Raw genomic sequence first — 25070 nt, 5'->3', positions numbered from 1 at the left:
AAAACTCTCAGAAAATCGAGGCTTATAAGCAGTAATAGTGTGGAAAAAATAGAAACAAGAAAAGATGGACTGAAATAATGCATTTTTTTCTGTACAGTACAGCTGTGCTTCAATAAAGATGACAACAGTGTTTGACAAGAATTTTTTTCCTTAAGCAAAACAACAATGACAAAAAACATGATCATTATTATGATGTTCTTACTACTGAAAGTACTATAGAAGTTGGAATGTATGTTGCAGCTCCCTTGCTATGTATGTCTTTTACAGCCTGTTTATGAGTAGCCTGCTTTCTTACATGCAAATAAAAAATAAAACGCTCATGTCCTTCCAAAATCTCCTCTAAAATCATTCTAACAAAGAATGAAAAGTAACCAGGTACAGAAAACAATGCAAGAAACATGTTGTCAGATATATCATACAAAATTTAAGCAGTTTTGATACATTTCCAACTCAATCATTAACTAGCGGCAGGACCTTTTAGCCTTACAGACGCTCTGAATTGTCCTGTTCCTTAATATAAATACTGAAACAAGCTGGCAAATTACAGCAGAAACGCCATTTCCAAAATCTTAGCTGTTTGTACCTGGAACCAAAAAAAATGGAGCATCACTATCTGGGCTTGCTTCATTTATCAGTCTAAATTCTCAAATTTGGCACCCTCTCAATATATCTAATTTCAAATGCCTTTTGTTTTTATGTGATCATTAGCACAAATCTAAATCTAGCAGCTGATAAGGACTTTGATATCGTTCCTGTGCTGTGAAAAACTTTGCTGATAAAAAAAGAACTTTGGATTTCTGGCTCTAAGTGTAATGGAGAAAGTATGACAATGGTGGATAAAGTAAACTAGTCAAAGATGTTATACAATTTAAAAGGGTTTACCTCAATTTTATGGCAGACCTTAATAGATTGAGTTAAGTATCTTGTTTAAGAAAACTTTTTGGTTGAAAGTGTCTGGCACTCGAGTAGCTCTGACAATGATAACTGTATAAAGAATAAGATCAAACATTTTGTACAAGACTAAAGGCTTTATCTTCAAGTATTATAACAGTAAGCACTTCCACTACCTCTAACCCTTCATCATCACTATCATAAACATCATAACATGCCTAAGCTAGGAGATGCAGTCTAAATGACTTGTTTAGCTGACTGACAGATTTGTTTAGATGTCTGACTGGTTTAGCTGACTTACAGATTTGTTTAAATGACTGGTTTAGATGACTTATTGGTTTGTTTAGATGACTGACTGGTTTAGCTGACTGACAGATTTGTTTAGATGTCAGACTGACTGGTGTAGTACACTGATTGATTTAAGTAAGTGACTGGTTGATATAAGTGACTGGTTGATATGATTAACTAGTAAAGTTCATTGATTGGTTTAGCTATATACCCACCAGTGTTTTGACCAATTGCTCCTCCAGTGTTTTGACATCATATCTTCTGCAAAGTATGTAGCAGTCAATGCTAGCATTTGAATTATGGCTTTGAAATTTAGCCCTGCATATTAGGTAATATTAACAAAAGGCAAAATAAAAAATAAAGTAAAGCAGTATTGATCACACTTTTTCAAAACCAATCAAAACAATGGTAAACAGAAACACCCTTGCTTATAACTGGTAGTCTATAAATACTTTTCTTCTTTCACACTTCCACCTCAAATTCTAAAACATTCTCTTTTCTGGAAAACTTAAAAAGCTGGGAAATCATCTTATAAAGCATGCAGGGAAGCATGAATGGCACAATAAACACGCCTTTATTGTTAATGAGTTGCAGATATAGTGTTGATGAAAGAAGACTTGCATTAAAATGTATCTCTTTAACTTTGATGCTACTCCCAATAATTAACCATTCTTTAAACAAACACCCACAGATTAATTGATTTCAACTTGTTGTTAATTATCTACTGATAAGAATACCCATGAAGATAATTTCTGTAATCTAAATGTTGCATTGAAACTTGACAAAAAATATTTTTAAATGGGCTATAGACCATGGCATTTTATTTGTTCCAAGATAGTAAAATTGTAACAATTACTTTTACGATTGGATTCAACAGGAACATGATTTATGTGATTTGATGCTGCCATTTTCAGACTTTTTCATACATAACAATTTGTTTGAAAATAGAACATTCACAGATGATCTGCCAACAAGAACACATTGTTACATTGATATGTTTTGGTTACGTAGTCTTACAACAAAACACATTTTTTCAATGCAACCTGGAAATTGACCAATGAGAAAGCTGCTATCTTGTGAGATTTTCATTTAAGAGACTGATGTACAGCCAGAAACATGAAGAATCGTGTTTCAACAAGTTACCATGACTATGACATCATGAATGACCTTAAACAAGCTCTCCTTTTGTCTGCTTTTCTTCAATTGCTTTCAAAACTTTGATAGCCTTTGAGAATCTTGACCTTAATACTGTGTTACAGTTGCTTTTAGATGCCAACTGGCCTCAGCCTTTCTTTACACTTCCAAAATGATCAAAGGTTGAATACTCTCCTAACTTTGAAGGTAGATAAAGTCATTAGCTCACACTTGGCACACGTGCTGCATGTCTGGCCTTTTACTGATGAGCCTATTAGGCTGGGCTGACATTTTCTAACATGCTTTATCACAGCAAGCGTAATGCATCTGCGGAGTGATGCCAACCAACATACCGAGATATTTTACTGCCTTTCCCCCCTCTCATTTCTTCAATGAATCAGACTAATTTTCATAGAAATACTTACATAAAACACATTAGGTAAATGACACGATATTTGATCAATGATTCTCATTTAAATTTAAAACATTTTTAAATTTATTTTATAAATATCAGACTTTCCTTGACAAAAAATTTGTTACATGTTACTTGTATTTCCCAGAATGCCGAGAGATGATGCAGTTTTAAGACATAATTATTTTAAATGTTCATCATGATCTTTTAACAATTTTAATGGAGATTCAGTGACTTGTGACTTAGAGTCTTTAAAGTCCTAAAAAAATACCATTTCTATAATGATGAGATTTAAGAATACTGTTTCTAAAACAAAATGTATTGGATTTCAATCAACTGTGATAACTTTCAACAAAATGATATAATGTATCATAGCAAGCATTATATTACAAATGGTAACAATAATTTTATTGTAAGGTTATCAACATTGAAATATCTACAAGCTGTTACTTCTATCATATAAATTTGTACTTTGTCGATATTTTCTGGGTTTTTATTGTTGTTTTTTTTTCCAATATTTTATTTTCAAACATCACAATAATACAGATATTTTATAACATTTCTTATTATAAGATAATCCGAAATTTACTTAATCCAAATTTCTTAAAACTTTTTTAAAACTAAACGACAATTAGTCCCCCCACCTCCCCTGTATGAGGTGAACTGCACTGACATGTTACAAATGCCATTTAGGATAATATATTGTGATTCAAAACAAAAAACAGCCAAGCAAAAAAAAATACATCGGTAATTAAGCAAAAAATTAGCATGAATATATATATCAGAGTTTGAAATTATATTATGACAGGTAAGATATAGGTAGATGACAGTATCTACATGTTCGGCTTTTAGCCGTTTAAGTTGGCCGGATAAAAACAAGACAGAGAAACTTAGTTGACATTAAAACTTTCCATGTTTTATTGGTGATATTTTTTACAATGTAAATTAATGTTGTCCACCTTTGTAAAACATATAAGGCCATATCTTAACATTACTGTAAGATAAGATCATTATATAATATTAGGTGGAAACAGTATAATGTTTACGCGTGTTGAAATGCTTAAAATGATCCCTTGACTATACGTATGTTAGTCAGCAGAAACTATATAAGTATCACAGCGAAACTTACTATCGTATTTCAGTTTTTATTTTGATTTACTTGCACATCATGATTTAAACAACTACACCTAAATTTTAATAAACTAAACAATCTGCTTAAATGCTATCGCTGTCTTGTATTCTGGACATTGCGATTTCTCTTCTCTTTTTTTATATATAACAAAAACCATCACAAAACCGAAGCCATATGACATCGTATTTTATAGTTTCTTACAACAAATAGTTGCTTACAAACTGGCCTAATTTAAAAAGGCTTAACATAACTTCTTTTTCCATAACTTGTTACAATTCATTGTGGCATACACAAAATGTACCCTGAGCTTTCTTCAAATGCACAACAACGAAACATTTTAACAGATTTTGGTCTCGCAACAAATTAAAATCAAGCATTCTGTCAAATAATCTGAAGGCTTCACCTTAAAGCCTGCGAAACGTTAACAAAAAAAAAATCCTCGCACAAAGGGGCTTATGCATAATCGATCCTTCAGCCATTTTTAGCGTAATAATGACTTTTAATACATTCAAAACGTTAACAAACCTGCTTCTACAGTATCAATGAAATTTCAATAATATCAAACAGCGAGAAATTTTCATATTGAGTGTGTAAAAATGCAAATAGAAGAGGATCGTTAATCATATAAGTGACAAGTGTGAATTCAGTCCAAAATATTTACGCATCATCTCCTATTTATGAAAGGTGTAACCCTAGCGGCTTACTTTAGAAATCATTGAATCATTCATGACCCTGTAGTACCAGTATAATAAGCAGAATCCCAAAAAGTTGAAATTTTTTGAGCTTTTTAAATAAAAAGTCAAAATAAAGATCAACAGTTGTTCTTACTTTTTTATCTGACAATGGTCTTAAGACAAAAAATATCAAAATATGAAGATGAGAGTGTTACTTACTTTCTTAAAGCATGAAATTAAAGTTTTGAAAGTCACATTTTGTAATAATGTTGTTAACAGCACCAGAATCAACATACTTCTTCAATCAAAGGCAAGCCTGTGTCATAATTCTCACATTAAAAAAAAAATCTTACCAACCTATACTTTTTTAACTTTTTATTTCACTCTCTACTTTATAATGTTTCAAAAATGTTCCGAACATCAAAACTAATGATACATACAATCTAAGACAGTCAGTTACAAAAATAGCATTTTAATATTATGCTTTTATATTGGAAGAACGTAATATAAAATTATCAAAGATCTGTAGTTTTTGAGGGCCAAATGTAATGAGAGCTCCGTTTATTTTTGGTAAATGAGCCTGAAAGACTCTCGACAATTTTAATGTGATTTCCCTTTGTAAACGAGAAGTTCAAAATGTTTGTTCAAAACAAGTATATGAGTCAACATTTTTAGCTGAAAACAGTTAAACTTGCATTAAAAAGATATCAATTACGACTGTGCGCTATTACATGCTTGTAAACAAAGTTCCTGATAAAAGTCATTAGAGATATACAAACTTGGTAAAAAAACAGAACCTGTTCTTGTGTAATCAAATAACAGTTACTGATTACAATCAAAACTACCTCAACAAAACATCAACTTCAAAAGGTATTTAAATATGCAATACAATATGCTAACCTGTTTTATATCATTTACATTCATTAGAAGTAAAAGGAATGCAAGATTTGAATTTTGAGGACTTGCCTGGCCAGACTAAATCTTGGACTTGTCTCTATTTTTCAGTATTTGACTGCCATTATTGTGGTTACATTGAATTTTTAATGAAAAGGTTGTTGGAGAGTGTAAGCAGCATTTTTTTACAAATTGATTTCAAAATTGTTTGACAATATTGTGTGTAAAAGCCATCATTTCATAGCAATCAAAACCACTGCCCTGCTATTGAATCATAAAAATTATAAATGTTTTATTTAAAAGGTATTCATTACAACGTTTCAGCTCTTGTCAGAGATAAAACTGTTTATATAGAAATAGTCATAATAATTGTATCAAGAGTAGATTCAGAGATAATTTGGATTTACAATCTTCAAGAAAGCAAAATCTGTTTCACTTCAGCTTTGAACAAGATTAAAAAAGCATGCTTTTTTGTGATATAAAAATCTAAGAAACCAGCTCTATTTATATGCTTTCACTTCACCTATCATCATATAACATTATATGTATATTATTTATAAATATATGGCAATTGACAAATTATAAAAACATGTCTATATCTACCATGAAGAATATAACTGTTATGATTCTAAGACTGAACAAAGCTTCTACCTTTAGTTTATACACAATTTATTTTAGTTTGATTGTGTAGGAAGCTATAAGCTTATAGACACACTTTTGAATCCATTCCTGGAACCAACCAGTACTAAGCAATGAGTGTAATGTTTCTTGCTCAAGGAAACAACGACTTGCCCCTGACGGGGTTTGAACCCATGTGGCTAGCGATCATTAGATTACTTTAGTCAGACGGGTTAACCACTTGGCTCGTACCTTTAATCACATTTTGTTGACAATTTAATTATTTCAAATGGTATAAATCACTTAATTAATTAATACTTTATGACCATGACATAATAACCAATATAGCTTTTGTTTTTCCTTCTCCGTTGGGATGATCATTGATGCCTTTTCTTTCCATGGCTTTGTGTTGAAACCAGCAGATACATTGGTTGATTTATATTTAATCAATGTATTGACAGAAGTGCTGTTGCTGATTATTTTCCAGTCAATAAACTTAATTTATTGCTTTTATTTCTAATCAATGATTACTCCTCCCTTTGCAAATTTTTTTATTAAATTATGTTCAGGTTTCAAGTGATATTCACTCTAGTAATTTCTGGTTATGATAAATATACTATTCTTAGTTAAGAATTATACGGTACACATATTCCGCATAGAGAAAATTTATTGTAATTCGTACAAAAAATAATATTCTTATGAAATAAAAGATTATGTACAATATGGTTTTTGAGTAAGCTAGAAGAAAATAAAAGCAAAAAAGGTCACTGATATCCGAACCAGAGTCTTCTGTGAGACCAAATATATATATATAATATATAATTTTCCTGTTATCTATGAGGCCCTGAAAGTGTTTGATTTTACACGCAAATAACTTTCTTACAAATATCTAGTATAATATACAAGTAAATTTAATAAAGAAATAAAAATGCATAGTCATAAGAAGTGTATGATCATAAATAACAAAGATGTGCTTTTTATAGCAAGGTCATTATCTTTAAAGAGTGAGAAAAAGAACACGTTTAGTAACACCTTAGTTTTACTGAAGTATGTAACAAAAGATTGAAATTTGTTACAATAAAGTGTCACTATTTACTTAAGAATAATGTTCGAATTTGTGTCAACAGTGGTGACAATAGAATCATTTATATGTCGCCTCAATCACAGTGAACGTAATTTACCTGTGGTGTTTAACAAAAGATAAATCCGAACTTGAATCGCCAGCGTCCAAACTGTATATATCACATCTTTGTGGACAGTCTATGTTCATCTCATACTGAACGTTTAGCCGAAGATAATGAATTGAAACTCCATTTTTTTCGAAGTAATATTCACATTATTCCAATTTATTTTTAACAAAACATAATGTTAACATGGTGGAGTATTGTGTACATTTTCCTTTACTTTAATACACTACAACAGATCCTATAGTTTGTATAAAACGTATAAAATGGTTACTTCACGGTTCAGCGAGCTACGATCAAGGTAATACTACTACTTCTACACATCTGTGTCGTGCTCAGGTAAATGGGACATCACTCCATCTTTTTTTTTACCTGTCATTGTATGGAGACAATTAGATTTTAACGAATGTTTTTCCTCTTAAAATGGGTCGAAAACAACGGACACGTTTTGAAAATTGTTTTTGCTATTATGAAATATTTGCGGAAAAAAATATAACTTTATTATAAAGGGTAAACATCTCTTTGCAATGAATGTTTAAAAGGTAATGTACATATAGGTTAATACTTGAATAGAAAAATTTACTGAAATAATGTTTTTTTTTTCATTCAAAGGATCATTTGTAAGAGACAGCCAATGTGTAGTGTGACCACTGTAGTATTAGAGCCAAGCATTTTAGCTATTTTGTTTTATGTGTTCAGTCCAGTTTGTCCTTTTAAACATTATTATAATCCATGGACCAAATATAATACAATGGTGCGATTTTCACATCCCTTGCTGCCGGTCCATGGTAGAAACTTCTGGCCCTTGGAAGGAAGTTGACATTTACTTGTGGGTATAAGTTTTATATATTCCATAACAATTTGTACAAGGAACACCAAGTTTATTTATGATTTCCAAAATAACATTGCAACATCCTTTTGGAAAATAGAAAACAGGCATGAAACCAATGCAAGCAGAATTCCTGCAATGCCAACAAATGCTACCTGATAAACAGATGGTTAAAAAGAAGTGCAACACCGTTACAGTTAGGGAAAGAGGGAGGACTTCATTAATCTGGCATATTCAATTTATGCCGCGAAGTTACACCCAGTGTATTACTCAGAGTTAATTAAACAATGCACTGAATTAACAAAGTCTTAGTATTTGTGGGGCCTTTCAATCATACAAAATTGTCAGTATTTTAAGTAATTTATTGCTTATTATCGAGGTTGTCTATATGGTTTTTTTTAATAAAAAAAAAGTTTCTATTCATTGTTACAACAACATCTCCAGAAGAAACACATAATTCAATAGTTATGACATCTTAGAAAATGTCATTTTCATATTTTCATGTATGCCCTCGAGCGAAATAATTGTAAATTTATTTGATCTGTCGCATTATGATATGGTAGGAATTACATGTTACTCGCATAATAAATGTATTAATTAAATATCCGACAATGAACTGACATTTTCCTAATCTCTTTTTATAGGAAATACTTAATGGAAAAGGTATATGATGAACAAAGCATCAAATTCTTTTCATACCTTTAAGTTTAGAGAATTTGTTTTATCATTTCTGGAATCTTATGCAGTTGTATTACTAAACTTACTATAAAGCATCTACTAAAAGAATATTTAGATGGAGATTATGGTAGAAAATCTTGGTTTTATGTTTATGAGGTAAGGGGAAATAAATCAGTAATTAATTAAGCTAACAATATAGTTCTGCACTTTTTATCCTCACAAATTATCAATATATCATTAAATTCCAATTAGCAGTTTCAAAGTAACTTTTCAGACAAAAATGCCGCGAAATAAGTACCACAGAAAAGACGTGTTATTCTGCATGAAACTGTGTATCAAGCTCTACAGCTACTGAACTAACATAAAGTGATACATTCTAGAAAAAATTCATACAATTATCGGTTATCACGTACTTTCTCCTTAATTTCTTTAAATATTACTTTTAAAAATCTATGCAATTGCTCAGCACAAAGAGTTTTTTAGAAAATGGAAAGATAACTCAATTTGCAATTAGAAAAATTAGCTCAGCATCATCCCTTGAAGAGTTACCCCTCTTTAATACATTCCTATCTTGTATCGGATATCACAACATACCTGTATCTATTTATAGTTCACCTGTGAGAAACAACAAAGAAATAAAAGCAGCAATAAAGGTGATATAAACTTTCATGTTGCGAGAAACTCAAATAAATAGATGCATATAAGATAAATACAAGATATAGTTAATGTGAAGAACACTTTTTGTATGAGTATAAAAACTTCCTACCAGAATTAACAGGAAATATTCATTAAGAAATTATTTGAACCATGGTTGATTTTAAAAAAATCTATGAAAATGCCTTCTTTTTATTTCTATTCTGTTTTACAACTATAATTCTCTTTGATAAGCATGTAAAATTTAGATTCATGTGTTAAATGAATTTATTTATCTTTTTTAATAAAAAAATATTTTAACCACAATCATTCATGTTCGCTTTAATTCATATTTTAAATGAAATTTTTCATTTAACCTTTGAGGGAAGCAGGTCAAATAATAAATGAAAATCCACAAAAAAGAAAATAATATATCTATGATAAATTGCTTTATAGGTTGAGAAAATATATTTTTCAAGTAGAATCTTAAATTCATGGATTGTTAATGTACATATAAGACATTACCTAAAGCAGCCATTAATTATAATGGGTTCGGCACCTGCAAACTCCGACCATGTGATCACACTAATGTTCTATAAATGCATTTTTCTCTATTTTTCACCCATCAAGTATGTTAAAACTCATTTGTTGCCATGGTTTAATGGGGGTTTTGAATATACTATCATTAACATGTTTGTGTAACACATACTTCAATCAATCTGATAAAAACATCCTAAACCTACTTTTAATCTTTTTAACTTATTCGAAAACTTAATTGAATATCTTTTTTTTCTAAACTTTAGAACCTGTCCTATTTACATGCCTCAATGACAAAAAGAAAACAATTTTTCGTAATTCCCACACATTTAAAGGCAGGTGGACAACATACCCCTTTCATATTGTTAAGATAGATACAAGCATATCATCACCCCATAACCTACTGAATTTCTAAAAATGGACATGTCCAGACCCCAGAACTATTCATAATCAATTGTTGTGTATGAAGATAATAAGTTGAAGTTTATAAGTCAACTGTATAGAGCCTGATCAGACAGACTTCATGGACATGCAGGATGGCCTGGCTCTATTATAACTGGTGGGAAAGGATGATCAGTTTTGGGTCATGCTGATTAAACTGAATAACAAAATATGATATTAATTTTACAAGTTTAGAGCAGCTATTCTATGTCTCATATCTACACAAATTCTTATGAGATAGTTATTACACCATGGAAACCATTAAGTCAACCTTAGACACCATGGAAACCACAAAATCAAGCTTAGACACCATGGAAACCACAAAGTCAACCTTAGACAACATGGAAATAACAAAGTCACCCTTAGACACCACGGAAATCACAAAGTCTAGCTTGGACACCATGGAAACCACAGTCAACCTTACACACCATGGAAACAACCAAGTCAACCTTACACACCATGGAAATCACAAAGTCTAGCTTAGACACCATGGAAACCACAAAGTCAAGCTTACACACCATGGAAACAACCAAGTCAACCTTACACACCATGGAAACAACAGTCAACCTTAGACACCATGGAAACCACAAAGTCAACCTTAGACACCATGGAAACCACAAAGTCAACCTTAGACACCATGGAAACCACAAAGTCAACATTAGACACCATGGAGACAACCAAGAAGTAAACACCAAATGCAAAAAACTTGTATTTGATATTACCAAAATAAATGTAATGACACCATGGAAATAACAAGTTTATAACATGACACAATAGAAACAAGCAAAGAAATCTTATGACTTTTAAAGCAAACACAGATCATGGAAATAAGCTAGCTGATGCCATGGCATCATGGAACTGAACATCTTTATCCCACAATATTAGGAAATGTCATTGGTATTGCCATGAGCAATTAAAAGCAGTAACACTGAGGACACTAATGCAATGACTTAAAATTATACCATGATCTATGGAAATGTACAAGTTAATGTCATGGCAATATGTAATAGAGGAGCACTATAAAAATGTGTAAGTTAATGTTCTAACAACATGGTACAAGCTGATAATTATGATAACAGAATAGAAATAAGCAATTTAATGTCATGACATAATGTGAACAAGCAAATATGTGATTAAAACAAGTAAATGTCATGACATGGTGGAAATCAACAACTTAATGCATAGACACCATGGAAGTTATGGCAATATTAGCACATGCAAGATATCATGGCACCAAAGAAATGCACATATTAGTGACATAAAAAGCACCTTGATGAAATAAGTTAATGTAACACACTCCTGAAGAAACCAACATTGATTTCAAAAAGCTGAAGAAACATGTAATAATCAATCTTATTTTACATAATAGCATTATGTTCATAAGAGGTAAATGGTGTGAAATACCTTGGAAAAAAAGAAAGTAAAACAAGTGAATGAAAATGTTATAGCAACAAAATATGTCATATGATCATATCCATGTTCAATTTAGCACAAAAATAAAACTTACTTTACTCTACTCTTACAAAAAAAAACAAATTCTTCTCAAATTTATTTTAACTTTCATACAAGAACTAAATTCAGAACCAAGAACTAAAATCAGAATTGAATGCAATTTCTGGATACTATCTTTTTATAAATTATTCAGACCATGGATAAATATTTAAAATATTCAATGTTAATAAAAGAAACTACTTGTTAGCTATGAGTTCAAATAGAATTAAATTGACAGATGACACAATAGGAACACCTGAAAAACATGTTTTTTAATTATAAAATCTGACCTGTCAATCATAAAATGATATCTCAAATCAGAAAAAAATCCTAGATTTTGTTGGAATTTTATAATTTATGCTTATTTAAAAGATTAGGAGTGTAAGACATCTTTCTATAAAAAAATCTTAAAGGTCCCTGAGACAACAAAAATTGTTTAACATATTTTTATCATAAAGCTTTTAATCTTACTTAATTGGCAGTATCTTTACATGAACAATGACAACAATTGTGACTATATATCAGGACGCATTACCTGCCTTATGTATTTAAATCCCTTTACTCAACAGTCTAAATAATTCAATCTTTTTCTGTGGCTTTTTTCGTAAGTAAAAAACCATCTACTTCACACATTCCATGTACAAATTTTGTAGCCTCCATTTTTTGTTACTCATCTGTTAAACTAGTTACTGTTTTATAGAATAATTTGACAGTATTCTGTTACCTCTGATAACAAAATTTCCCTATTGATAAGAAAGAAACCAAACGCCTTTGATGTTTACTAGGAAAAAAAAAACAATTCAAAGCCCCGCAGAGCTTAAGATTTATCAGCCAGTGAAAAAAACAAAACTTCACAACTTTAAAGACAGCATATTCTATTTTTGGTCAGCACCATCACTGTGATGATATATAAATACATTTTTTTAATGATCAGGTGATATGATTACCCCCAATGCACTGAACATGTTTCAAGAAAATGTAATACATGTGATATGTAAATATGTCAAAATACAACACAATTTTAGAACATTGTTTGGAACTCTAAACTTACCAACCCCTTTGACTAACAGTAGATTTTCTTACCAATGACCCGTTTACTTAAAGTCAGAAAGATTTATTTAGCTCTCATTGTCCCAATGAAACTGTAGATACCATTTCTTGCGACGACCATTATGGTTCCAATTTTCATATATTCATATTCATACCCTATGCATTTGTATTTGCAGTGAAAACACTTCTATTTCTAGTTTAACAAATAAAGACTCAAGCCATGTTATAAACAGAAAATTGAAGAAAAAAAACTAGGATTGAAATTTTATCAATCTTATTAAACCATCATCAACTTGTCCTTGAAGTCCAGTTCAATATTATATTGCATTTCAATATTACATTTGAGAAAGCTGCTGTCAACAGTTAAAAGACTGGCCAGTCTGGCTAAACAAACCTATCAAATGGCATGGCTTCATACTGGTGGATTTCTTATCTATATTACTATCAGTACTCAAAAACAGATTAGTATATGAACCATAAGTATATAGAGACAGATGGATAATGTCACCACCTTTGTAATGTTAGGGTAACTGTTTACATTATCTTGGCAGAATATTCTAGGTATTCAAGATCATCTACCCTCTAAATATTTTTGTGTCAGAATGTTTCAACCTAAACATAATTTCCAGTTTTCATAGCACATGAAACACTAGGGTTTTTTTCTTCTGTATTAATGTATCTATTATATTCAGGTGAGAATAAAAGGAGCATATCACTTTTGTCATCTTGCCATGGACAAACAGGTGTGTAGCTAGGGTCAAGGTCACTGAATGAAGGATGGAGTGGACACTAGTACAACCCTATATATCATAACAATGGGACAGGTCCTATTATCCTGGTGTACATTAACTACCTTAGACAAGGGTCATTTTAAGGCAAATGGTGTGAAATACTACAGTTAAACAGAAATATAACTAATGAGTGCTTACTGGTCATACTATATCAAGGAAGGACATTGAAAACCTGTGTCCAAAATATTTCTGAAGAGAGTTTATTTTAACTTAAAAGTCCTGCAAAGATTGCATCAAAGATGATTGTTTAATTTTAAGGAACATAATTTGCCATTTGTGTCATACACGTGATATCAGTGGCCCCTATAAATCCTTTAAACAACAATGCTTAATTCATCAATTATCTAGACTGACTTTTAGTCACAAGTCTAAAGCCACCCAGTCTGCAACATTCTTCTTTTCATAAACCAGCTTCCAACCAGACCTGTAATTTCATCATTATCACTGTAGCTATTGTTTACATCAATGATTTGTCCAGAAGAGGTGATAAATTACTTTCTGTAAACATATGAACCTGTACAAATATCCAATCATAAAACACATTTACCAAGAAAGCTGCACAGTGTCCTTAACACAAACACAGGAGAGATAACTTGTTGAGAATATATTCTTGACCATATGACCATACCAAAATTCTAATCAAGAGTGCTGAAAGATGGCAACATATTCTACTTCAGAGTGTAACTGCACCAAAGTCCATAAACAAATAACAATCTTACCATCTTATCATGAAAATAAACTATCACACATGTTTGTGTACAATATGTACCATGTTACTAACAGTATTCCGGATTTTGGAATCATAGTTTTCAGTTCAGAAACCATTTGGCTTGGATCAAAGCAGATGACCTTTGCCTTCCAATGAGTAAACAGCAACAACACAAGTTCTGCCTAGCTAGTTTCCCTATCACAGGCAACACGTATCACATGCTTAGTCCATAAATCACTATTTTTTTTCCACAAAAATTCTTCACTTTTCTCTCTTTCTTATCTCAGATACTGTTTCAGTGTATCATGTGGTTACTATAGCAACTGGGGTCATTTGCATGAGTTATGAGTGACAGGTGGATGCCTGGCTGTGCTTGATTTACATTTTGAGAAAAACTTGAAACAGGTAACAAATTATCAGGTCTCCAAATTTACTATAAACTACTCTAGCAGGTACTAAATCACCAGCAGATATGCACCCTGTTACAGTCTGGACAACATACAAGATATCTGAACAGCTACCAACATATCTGAACTAAAGGAACTTGGCCTATTAAGAGGCGCAAGATTTCAAATTTCTTCAGAAGTCCTACATTAATATTTCTTATCTTAGTGTGTGAACAATAGTACCATGATCTTATTTACTTCTAGCATAAAAGTGCAAAAGACTGCAGCAATTATTTATCAGCAAAATATCAGACAGAGGACCAAAATTTTCCATTGAAGTGTGTACTAAGATCTGACACCAGAGTTTAGGGATCAAGCCTACATATTACAAAGTCAGCAGAATGAAATGATGGTTCTGTGTACTATGGTTGGTTGCCTGGTGATGAAATGATGTTCTGTGTACAATGGTTGCCTGGTGATGTACAATGGTTGCCTGGTGATGTACAATAGTTGCCTGGTGACAGAAAGACTGGGTCTATAACTTACCTTAAACTTCTACTGATTAATCCATTTTTGTGTTTCCATGCAGCAAATTCTTTAAAGTCTGAAACAACATAAAAACATCATTAATTTAATCTCTACACTTATATTTTATTATATTGAGAATAAGTTTTAGTTTTGACAAGCAATCTTATCATTCTAATGAATACTTTCAGAGTTCCTGACCCTGAACTTTCCTTAGATACAGCAATAAAACAAACAGTAGGAGTCATTGAAGATTTAAACAGTACACATGCTCTATTTTTTCAAGCAAAAGTAATGTCATGTTAAAGCTAACAGAAACAACATTAATTTACCATGTGTTAACTTGATTGGAATATAAATTGCATATGTCACAGGGCACGATAAAGCCTGGCCGACCGATTAATGAGTCTGCATGACAAAATAATATATAATATACAAAGCAACATACCAGCTAGGTTTAAGTAATGGTCCATATGTATAGAAAAAAATATCTTTATTCAGAAACTGGTCTCAATTGCTTGGCTATAAGTTTCATTATAAAATTGTCCACAACGAAGAACAAGTTTTTAAACTTTTTTCTGCAAACTTAGTACTGTAGTAATTACAAAATGCATGCCGATTTAAAACTTTGAACAAGTCATTGTAAATTTGAAAGTCTAATAAATATATATAGAGAGATGCACTAGGCTGGCATAGCTATGGTGACAAAGGTAAACCATTATAATTACTTTCATCCAACTGGTGTAACAGGTGATTTCTACATTGATTTAATCAGCATTTCTATTTCCTCATCCCTATTGATTGTACAATTTAAAGAAAACACTGATAGTTAAAGAATAATGAAAGTGTGTTTAGAGACAACAGAAAGTATATATATATCTAGGATGAAATGAAACAAATATTTATTCAATATCTTGGCTTTGTCAGATGTAACAGAATCCACAAGATCAAAAGGAGGAAAAAAAGTAACACTTTGATAGAAAGGATATCAAAGCTGAAGGTGATTGAAAAACAACTGTTTTTGCAAGAGGCATGTGCTCATAGGATTAAACACAAACTAGTGGGTATATTTATATATGAAATCAAGTGATAATTGGGGGAAAACTCAATGAAAATATAGACACTTTTCTATCTTCACAAAAACCAGATGCATGGAACATCCTGCCAGTTAAACACTTCAAAAAGAAGGCAAAACTCTTTCATAATTTAGCTGACCCATAAATTGCCAAGTTATCTAGCACAGTAGAGAGGTAAAGTGAAGAAATGAAATGTACATCTGGATTTACTATAACCAGCTTGTGTTTTATCCAGTGCTATTTCCACTGATTGTTTAGATCTTTTATTCAATTTACTCGGTTACATTCTTTTCAATTAAACTATTTAAGCAGGAACTACTTTTAGCTGTTGGAGTAGTAATATGTTACACTTATTCTCTTCTATAACAATCATTCTAGTGATGCAAATAGTCCCTGACAATCACATTACTACCTGAGATGTCTTCTCTTTTGATAGTTTCATCTAAAATAATATATCAAGTTTGTTTCTATTAGCAATCTAACAAGCTAGTCAAAATTCCAGAAAATATGCTTCTTAATATAGTTTTGAATGATTCAAGGAGCATAACTGATTATAGAAAATTAACAAAACTAAAGAGTTATGGGACTTGCAGACATTTGTTCCGAAACTCTAAAATGAATTTTGACTATAAGTTTATTTATATGAGATGAATTTCAAAATTACATCTTTTACTTTACCTAATTAGAAATTATAAGAATACAATATTAAAATCGACAAATATGTTGAAAAAAAGTTGAAAGAAATTCAAGATTTTGTTGAGAAATGGACTTAATGATCCCAAAGAACTGAAATGATATCAAAGACTGGTGCCATGGGCAGGTTAACATTTTATGGCATCAAAACATGTCTTTTTTATTTTAAATTAATTTTGTTGGCAAGGGAATAAACATTTTTTCTGCACATTTGATATGTAAGCCTTATAGTGTTAGCATTTGACACCTATCTGTTTTACTTTCCATCATTTTATCTTATCTTTTTCCAGAGTGTTCCTCTGCAACAAGATAAGTGGGATGAATGGAAAAATGATAATTAGATACCAAATTCTCTTCAAAGATACCAGTTGTAAATTTGATACTGTTATGCATCAAAGTAAAATATAATGATCCTATATTTAAAGAATACCCGATATCTTAGATAAAACCATTATTCAACTACAATAATGAGGGAAATAAGCTCTGGTCTCCATTTTTGAGAGAAACCATAAATTTATGCATTCAAACATATAGACTAATTTGTTACTCAACAAAAATGAATACCATTGACAAGGTATACCAGCCCATTTCAAAATTATATCTGTCAAAGTTAATTAATTACGCTAGAACATATTCTCCTGCCTTTTCACATGACAGTAAAAACATGAAAATACCTAGTTAAGATTTTTTTTTCAAGGTAATAAATAACAAAAAGAACATGTAAATGCTACAAATTACAGTATCATCATTATTCACATATCTGAACAGAGAATTCATAAATAAAAACTAAATTGAAATCCTTTTCTTAACTGTTCTCTTATTCATATGAAAAAGCAGCAAAAAGTTACAGCAATTTATTTTGTCACATAATTTTAGCATATCAAATGAAGAGCGTAGACTTCTTTATTTCTTAAGGTCTCATTTTATTATGTTTGTATTCAAACTCATAAGAATCAGGTATGAAAAGTCATCATCTTATTTCACTGGTTTCACAGTACAGAAATAAATGCGGTGAGCAGGGGCAATAACTGTGAGTATAATCAGACATGAACATGATGACATTATTTTCTTGAACAGTGAAGAATTATATAATTCAGAGGAACAAAACTTTGTGGTGGGAACACTTATATATGCAAATGGTAAAAAATAAATAAATTCAATTAATAAGATCTGCGGATGTTTCGAAATGAAAAAAAAATCCAATTCATGTTAAATATTGAATTCTGCTTAAGAGCCGATACTAGGGTACATGGAGGGTAGCTTGTTTCTGTCCATGAACAGGCTCAATCAAATCGACCCTGAATCATTTTCAATTCTGCCAGTTCAGGGATTCTTATTTCTCTATATTTTGTTCCATTTCTGTAGACATGAATAAAATTTCTTAAATATTATTACATGTATTACAATTTTGGATCAATGTATCTAAAACCATAAAATTACAATTATGTTGGTGTCATGACAGTGCTTTCATTATTATCATGTATCAACCTTAGTTAACTTCTGTATCTTTCTTACAATTTTTGATGACAAGTTAAATGTCATTAAAATACCAAGTACACTCTTGTTTATGTGTTCGAAATATGTTGTTTCACTGGAACAACAAGATGGGAAACATACTCTTGACTTTGATTGACAAGCGGATATCCTTCCTGAGCACAAGAAAGCCATGTTTTATCTATGTAGAGAAACACTGTTTCAACTTACACAAATTACAATAATATGTGCTCTAATAAAACACTTATTAATCTAACAATAAAAGCCACTGAAACTCACATGTCCAGAGTTTACAAGTTAATTTAAATGGTAGTTAAACTGTAATAAACTGCTCTAAAAGATAGGGTATAAAAATTGCACCCTGAGGTACTCCACCGGTATTAAGGTCATATAACTGTAACTTCAGCCCTATCTCGCTGTATCTTTCATTACCCTTTCTGCGCTTAATATCTGAGATGGACTTGCCCATCTTTCACATCTTTTCAATCTGGGCAAAACCATTTTATAATTTTGGGGGGGGAAAATTTCAAAATATGTTTTGGCTCACTGAGTAGCATTGCAGACCATGATAAGATGGAATGAACTATGCTTGCTGTCTGTACTAGTGGCATAGTCACCCGAGTAGGCTAAGGGTAAATAAAAGAAGAATCATTTGATAACCATAAGAAGATTGGACAACCAAAAGAAGGTGGATCAAATAGAAAAGAAAGTTCAGTTAAGTTAAGTTTAAGGCATGATAAATTTGAAGGGACTCATGTAAGATTTATTTATTGAGAGGTTTACTTTTTTACTCATACCCATGTAAGAGATAGATTATTCACTCTTGCCTTTTATATAATAGCATTAACTTAATAAATCAAAATTTATTCAAAGCCAGTCTTTAGAAACTTTTCAGAATATAGAAATACAAAGTGCAAAAAAGTGTCTAAGCCTATTGTTGAACTAAGAATGCGATACTGATTGTGTAGTGATACTGATATAGGACGGCAAAAGCAGAGGAATCCTGAATGGAATGCGATATAGTTCTTCAGTAATAAATGTTATCATCTAATATTACAAGTACCTTGTTAATCATCTTTACTAGCTCTTTGTTACACATACCATGTGCAAACTTACACCTTTTAATAAAAGTCTGTAGAAAGCTCGTTAATTCGTGAACCACCGTCAGCCCGGAAACTCCAAATTCCTTACACAAGCATGAAAAACTCATTATCTTCACAAAATATGCTCATTAAGATTTTCATTTTTCATAAAAATCTGTTTTCTCGATTATGTTGTTTTGAAAATAATACTGAAATGATATTCGCACATTTTCTTTATTTTCTAACATTCTCTTTTGTTGAGAATAAAGGTTGTGGGTAATTATCATAAAAAGGGTAATAGAAATAAGCTGTTGAAAACAATATATACCCAAACGAGTCCTTAGTGACAATAAGAAAAGGTAGCATTTTAAAACTGAGAGTTTTTTCCTAATTTTTATTTTACACTTGCGATCAGTTTTCAATTTAATGAAGGCATGACAAAATGAAACTGTCTCAAATTTAGAAATGAAAAGACACAACATATGCCATTTTAAATATATTGCTGACAAAAGGCATGTTTTTCGAACAAAAAAAAACAAATAAATTCGGAAAGGCATCTGCATGATCAAATATACAGGATTTGATTCTTTTTCTCCTATCTTTTAATAAAGATTATATTGTTTTTAATTAAATTTTTATGAAAATTCATCAACACTGAAAAAATTAATCAGCATCTCAAAAATATTCAAGAAACATGGTATAATGAACAAAACTCATATTGGTCAACCAACAGCCAATCAAATCATGTAGATTTTAGACTAGTTCATCAACTTTTAAAAAACAATGAATCAAAGATCATATACTCTTATTACAGGAAAGATTTCTACACTGATTCTGACTGACAAAAATATAAGTACAGATTTATGATTCAGACTGACTGGAAAAAAATACACAACGGAAAAAAAAAACAACTTTGCCAACCTCCCCTATCTGCAAGACATTTCATAAAATTCTAAATTCTCTTCAAAGCCATATATATGGTATTACACAAATGTTTTATAAATGAGATCGCACCCATCAATTTCCCATTAGAATGAAACATTACCAAGACAACCCACTGTTAAATGGGATTTTCTGTAATATTCCAATTTCTGAAGAACCAGCTCCATTCTTAGAGAATGTTCATTTTTTCCTGTTTTTACAAGTGGATAACTGATAAGCCTAAAGTATGTACATGGAATACGACTGCAGAAATAACATACACTGAAACTAGATCAACGTTTTGTTTCCCAAAATATTCTCGCTACAAGTGGATAAAAAAAATAAAGAATTTATCAAATTAAAAAAATAAAAATTCTTGAAATATTCTTATAAATACAGTTTGAATATTTGAAACTAATGTTCTATAATTTCAAGAAGGTTTGAAGTATTTATAGAATGACTTAAAAAGGAAGAAATATTTGACACTCGTTTGTTGCACCAAGAAAAAAAATACATAGATACATAAAACTAAAACAAACAAAAAAACAACAACTTGAATTCCATCAAATTCCTCATAGACTCACTCCAGAATTAAGAATACTTTGGGTTCTCCAAGCTAACCCAGGGTACAAACAAGCTTTCAAAGTTACAGCTTGGAAAATAAGGGAATTTGTTGTGACCGGTAGTGCATGGTCAAAGTTTGTTTGTACCAGGGAGGGAGGGATTAGCTCGGAAAACCCACATTTGCCGAGTTCCGGATAATAATTATGTATTATACATAATTTATGATTCATTTTGTCATATTAAACAGATATTAAATATTTTATATAAGATAAAGATCGTAAAACACTTTTATTAACCAATGGTGTTCTTATAGTTACCTGCCTTTTTTATAATTATATATAATACTAATATCTCTAACAACAGTTTACAGTTTCCTCTTTTCCTTCCAATAAAAATGTATTTGTATGAAAAATTATACCCTTTTCTAAAAATTTGGAGATGCAAAAAAACCTATAAAATTCAGGAACATAAAAATATGTTCAGAAATTTTTTTATTCTAAATAATAATTCTTTTTTAGGATTATTCAGGTTGTTATTAAAATCAAAGATCTAGCTCTACTTGTTTGAAATGCATTATTTTATTTCAAAGACATGTTTAAGAATGCTATTAAATATCTCAAATTTAAAACATAATTTTGAAAAATATTGTGAAGGTTGCACTAGGCATGCGTTTGTTCCTAAAATTACGACAATTAATTTATATAATACCAAATACACCCCCTGTAGGGTCAAAGTTCAATGCAAGCTTTAATAAAATACAAATGTTGATCATTTATTTCACTGACTGCCATATTATAATTAATGATGGAATCTTTAAATTTTTCATATGATATAAGGTGCTCAGATTTTGAACTGATTGAATATGATATTTCCCTGCTTTTCAAAAATAATTGTAAAGAAAACACAAATCAAAAAAGAAAACCTGTTGAGTGAATAAACATGTTAATTTAACATTAAAATTTTTAAAGCAATCATAATAAATGCTTGACTTCCGTCATAAATTCATTTCAAAACCCCATTGTTAACCATTTTCTACCAAAACATCTTACTGACAATTATGTTCAATTTTCATGAAAAAGGAAAAAAAAATACATGACGGGAAAAAAAGTGTTTTTAAGGTATTTGGGCACATGTACCCAACAATGAATATGAGGTAACATTGTCAACATAGAAATAAAGATTTTAAATCAAAACTGTAATAAATCTAGGACCTGTGATGATTATGTCACACTTTAAATCATGAGGGAGTTTTTTAAAAATATGAATATTAGTCCTTTTCTTGCATATCAGAACAGATTCTTATGCTGGATTATTACATCTTACATCTTTCAAAGGGGGTAAATGATTTATAGAAGACTGTGGCACGACTGGCATCGGCTCTCTTCAAGTGTGGCCTTGACCTTGAGCCGCACATGAGGAGTATGACATTGTGTTCTACACATGTTGAGATGGGCATATGAGCCAAGTTTGAAGAAAATCCATCAATGGGTATAGGATTTATGAAGCAGACACTTCAAGAGAAACTGACTGCCCAATGGACTGACAGACGTTGGAAACATTATAAAGAGACCTTGTTTGCATGGGGAGGGGGTATAACTGGTATGCATTACAAGCAAGAAAAAGAATCGAACACTAGCTGTCATCACAGTTGGGAATATCAGGATCTTGGGCACAATCTCACCTTAAACACTTACCATGTAGCCAGAAATTCCTGTCTGTTCCACTAGCCGATTCATTCTGAAACCTGCCACACTTACAAATCTCAGTTCAACATACAAAACAACAAAGTTTTATATATTTATCACAATTTTTGCATGCAAAGGGTAAATTTAAGAACTTTAATATTTTGTTTAAGACTTTATGAATCAGATAAATGGAACAAGAAAAAAAGTTTCATATAAATTATAGTATAAGTGTGATGTATCAATTAAGGTGTTAAGTTCACAGGATCTGGCTAATATCTCCAGACATCAGGCAGATTTCTGTTCTGATCTGTAATAGTTTACAGAGCAAAAAGGTGAAATGTAAACATAAGCAGTACTCTGGTTTTTGCAACTTTTGTTTTAATTTTTCACTTACATTTGGCCAAAAATAACATCCATTTTTTTTTCTAGGAAATAATCTAAACTGGAGCTACATTACAATGTATGTATAGCGATTTGTCTATTAATTGTTACTAAGCTGATTTTGTATTAGCCATCAAAGTGCTGACCACAATGGTGAAATTTAAAAAAGTCTGGCATAATTAACACTCCAGTACTCAAAGAGTACAGCCACTTCATAAAATCTTTATTTATCGCAAAAATCAGAATGTACCAAACTGAGATTTTACTGACATAAATCTTTTAGATATTTTAATTGTGATTAGTTGATATTAAACTTTTCACAAATAAGCAGTTGTAAGCTTTGATGCCCATACTTCAAGTTATTTAAACAACACAAGTCTTCACACAAGATTGAAGGTCATGTCTCTAAAACAAGGATAATACAAGTAAAATATCCTGATATAATTACCTACATATTTAATTGTACATGTAAGTAAGTAAGTAACAACTTTATTTAATGAGGCAACACAGTTGGGCAAGCCATTCTTTAAAAAAATCTTTCTTTTTTTCTTAAGAAGATTTTCCAATTTATAATATAATACAAAACTTGCTTGCAACAAAATGTTGACAAGTATCTGACATGGTCCTGTTATATCTGGAGGAGAAAGAAGCTACCATACAAACTTGCCATGGCAACATTAAAGAGTAGAATTTTCTAACAATTTTTCAAGTAAAAAAACAAATTAAATTAAGATAAAAAACAACTGTAAAACATTCCAGAGGAAAGAAATAAATGTGAAAGGAAAACTTATTTATTACTCACTTTCGACATGTCAAACAGGAATTTTGTGAACAAGTCTTTGAGAGGCATTAGAGAGGTAAGAATATAATTACAAACTGTGTACACAATTACGGTGCTAACATTTTACAAATTGAATTAAAGAGGTAACAGGCCTGTGTAAGTTACATGATATATAACATTAGTGGAATATCTGAGAAACTGACTCTCACTATAACAGACCTCATACCTTCCATTAACTAAATCTAACCATAATTACCCTACCCTATACTATTTTCTTAAGACATTTTAATCAAAGTTGTGTTTATTTATGATCATAGTTACAGTTCCTTTTTATTTAGGTAAAAGTCCCAGTTCAAGCTATGTTTCCATTAACTTAGAACAATATATACTGTCAGCTTGAGTACAATTTAGAGCATAAAGTTCACATTTTACACTTACATAATTTTTTATTTACAATTTGTTATTCTCAACATTTAACTGAAGTAATGTTCATCAAAACAATAATGACTCCTGTAATGCAGAAATTTACACTTTGTTTTATTTATTCAAAATCATATTCTTCAATCTTAACTGATGGTCATATCAACTGATGGTCATATCTACAACTTCACCAAAATAATATACTTTATCATGTTCACCAAAATAATATACTTTCATAATGTTCACCAAAATAATATACTTTCATAATGTTCACATTTTCATTATGTTCCCCTGAAACCTAGTACAATAGCCACTATAGAGTAACATATAAACTAATACAATGATGCCCTGAAAATTTTCCAAATTTTTTCAAACTTCAAACTACCTTCCGTATGAAAAGGAGATAAAAGGGTACCAGCAATTAAATTAACTTTGTAATATAAATACTATTCAATTAAAGATTAAAAGGAACCAATTAGAGCATTTTCCATGTTATAAATACATTTTAAACCTAAATAAACCTAACTTGACTACAGAAATTAGTTAAAATGCCTTGTGCAATTTCATTCTGCAATATTTTACATCTCTTTACTTTCTAACATGCAGATGGTTTACTTTATTACAGCTTTGAAAAATAATTTTTACACAAAATTAACGTGCAGTTTCACCTTGTTAA

At 30.9% G+C, this 25070-nt stretch overlaps 1 protein-coding gene across 4 annotated transcripts in view; it reads right to left on the bottom strand.

Moving 5' to 3' along the window:
• The window catches only part of LOC132741581 (brother of CDO-like), a 108348-nt gene that overhangs the window by 53125 nt on the left and 30153 nt on the right, over nucleotides 1-25070 (bottom strand). For 3 of the 4 annotated variants that reach the window (XM_060729819.1, XM_060729970.1, XM_060729890.1), the window contains exon 2: nucleotides 15319-15376. The gene's annotated coding sequence lies outside the window, so the exon portion shown is untranslated. Of the gene's footprint in view, nucleotides 1-7224; nucleotides 7471-15318; nucleotides 15377-25070 lie in introns of those variants that run through there. The other variant, XM_060730041.1, reaches the window with a different exon arrangement.

The sequence above is a fragment of the Ruditapes philippinarum genome, unplaced genomic scaffold (assembly GCF_026571515.1).
Source record: "Ruditapes philippinarum isolate M1 unplaced genomic scaffold, ASM2657151v2 ctg442_1_1_1_1, whole genome shotgun sequence".
Classification (NCBI taxonomy): domain Eukaryota; kingdom Metazoa; phylum Mollusca; class Bivalvia; order Venerida; family Veneridae; genus Ruditapes; species Ruditapes philippinarum.
The sequence above is the reverse complement of the archived record's forward strand: the minus strand, read 5'-3'. Positions and strand labels throughout refer to the sequence as shown.